Here is a 2799-nt window from a genome sequence, read left to right as displayed (position 1 = left end):
TCCTGGTATTTTCATTTAAAAAAAAATACTTAAATAAATACTTAAAAAAAAATACTATGAACCCTCTAGACGAGGATACTGTAATACCAGGAAAAACTGAAATATGCTGAAAAATATTGTTGAGTTTGGAAAAAGAAAAAAGATGCATGGTATGTGTATGAGTATATTGACAGTCCATAAATGAACACAAAGGCAAAAGAAAAATTAAGATGTTGGACATCTGCCAAACATTACATTAATTTAAATGCTTGATTATTCCCTCAATCCTGTACTGGGAAAGCAATCATTATGTTTTTGCAGTAGCATTTGTTTATTTTGGTTTCCATTTCATCTCTAATGCTGATGAGCTTGTGCTAACTTCACTTAATCGTATTCCATTGGAAGGCATATAATTATTCAGTTCATAAAGAGTAATGGCCTCATACATAGCTAATTTTTATCACAGTGTAACTAGAGCTCTGCTCATTCATTTATCCATTTGTTCATTTACTCATGGGCCAGTTACGAACCAGGAACAAGGCTGGACATAAGATTAGAGAGATGAGTAATCTGCAGCCTCACCCCTTGAAGAAGTCAAAGTGCAATGACGGAAACACACAAGTAAAAGTTAAAGAACACTATGGCAAGGGACTTGCACGGGTCTTAGAAGCAGAGGAGGACCCGTAACTTACACAGCTGAGAGACCAGGCAAGGCTTCAAAAAAGAAGGTGTAGGGCATTCTTTCCAGGGCAAAGCAGGTGACAGGCAATTCTGGAGAGAATGACATGTGAGGCAACACAAAAGCTTAAAAGGAACCGTGGGAGTTTCCGAAAAGGGATATAATTGTGGCTGTGGTATAAGCTGTGTACAGGGTCAGAGTCAAGGTGAATGACTCTTTGTGCTAAGTTTGGACTTGATCTTGCAGTTCCAAAACCCTGGTTCCCAAACTGGGACCGAGCTGACAGCAAAGAGCCATCTGGAGAGCTTGTTAAAAAGACAGATTGCTCAGGCACCACTTCCGGAAATTTGGGTTAAGGAAGACTCTGTGTTTTAAGAAATTTCCCTGTGTGATTCGGGAACATATGCAAGTTTAGAGAACCACTGTGTATAGACAACGGGGATCCTTCAGAGGGTACTGGGAAAGAGAATAACTTTTGGAAAGATAGCTCCTTGCCAGTGGAAAGTTGCAGTAGAGCAGGTCAAAACAGGAGATGGAGAGACCTGATAGGAGACCATTGTGATAGAACAAATTGAGAAATGGCTAACACCCACACGGCAGCCGAGGCAGTGGGGGTGCAGAGGAGGTGAACGCTCAGATATATTTCTGAGAAATGTAACCCACAGGACTAAATGATCTGTTTGATGTGGGAAGTGGTGTGTGTGGGCGGGAGGGGGGGAAAAGGGGGGGGGGGGGGAATCTACTTTGTGAAGGGTGCCCTTGAGAACAGGAAGTAAGAGGCAAGCAGGAGGTGTGGCTGTGTGTACTGCAGGGGTATGTTAGCTCAAGGTGGGAGACCAAGCTGGAGTTTGCCAGGGGCAGGAAGCCAAGGCTTGGGACTGGGCTATGCAAGATCCAGAGGCTCGGTTCTGAGCTTGAAAACTTGCTGACGATCTTCACCTGAGGATACCTCCCTTCTTTGTGCCATGTGGGGTCCCTGCCAGTAGTCATCTCTCACAGTCCCTATAGTAGCTACTTAGGCTCTTTCTCTGGCTTATAAGTGAAGCCAGGAATTATGTGACTCTATGTTCTCAGAGCCTAGTCTAGTGCCTGCACTTACTTGATGCTTATGTTTCTAGGTAAATGAATTTTATTAATTACCTAGATACAGCTACAGCCTCATTATATCCGTACAGGCTAGGGCTTTGTGTGTGCGTGGGGGGGGGTATATAAACTTATATTTCTATAATTGTACATGCTTCCTTTATGACTTTCCAAAATGCACATTTTTATGAAGAATAAGAGTATGCCAGATACAGGGCTTTCTTCCAAACACTAATTATTGCAAGATGCATGTGTAATTAATGAACCAGGCATCTGCCACAGATATTTAAATTCTACCAAAAAGAGCTTGATTAATAAAAAATTACTTTCTAAAACTTTTAAGCTAATTAATTAAAGACAAGGAGTAATTTTCAATTGAATTATCCAAATAAGTGCATATGGATCTACAGAGATTATTTTTAAGTAGAGTGGTCTGATCACTTCAAGGTATCAATCTTTTTCTCATTGGTAGTAAATGGAATAAATAAGAGAGGCTAAAGCCCCAAGGAGTCACTACCAGGCACAATAAATAATAGGACAGAAAATGTAAGGCTAACTGAAAGGATAAGTTTTCACTTTCTTCACTGATTGGATCACTCCTTTTTTTTTTAAATTCCCTATTATTTTTGCCTTCCTTATTGCAGATGAGTGCCCACTGAGTACTGAACCGGAACATCTTATTTACAGGGTTTCAATACAACAGAAAACTCAAATACTTACAACTTCCCTTTATAATCTACCCTCATGAGAAAAAGCAATGACAAGTAAGCAAGTTAATATCAGCAATTACAAAGTACAATTTCCAAACAGATGTGGGAATTACATCAGAGAACCAAAAAATGTAAAATAGCAAAGATACCAGCAAAAATTAAGAGAAGTATTTTGGGGGGTACCTGAGTGGCTCACATGGTTAAGCATCTGCCTTCTGCTCAGATTATGATCTCCAGGTCCTGAGATCAAGCCCCAGGTTGGACACCCAGCTCAGCAGGGAGTCTACTTCTCCCTCTCCCTCTGTATTTGCCCCCTGCTCATGTTTTCTCCTTCTCTCTCTCAAATGA

The sequence above is a fragment of the Lontra canadensis genome, unplaced genomic scaffold (assembly GCF_010015895.1).
Source record: "Lontra canadensis isolate GAN:19392208 unplaced genomic scaffold, GSC_riverotter_1.0 scaffold11, whole genome shotgun sequence".
Taxonomy (NCBI): domain Eukaryota; kingdom Metazoa; phylum Chordata; class Mammalia; order Carnivora; family Mustelidae; genus Lontra; species Lontra canadensis.
The sequence above is the reverse complement of the archived record's forward strand: the minus strand, read 5'-3'. Positions refer to the sequence as shown.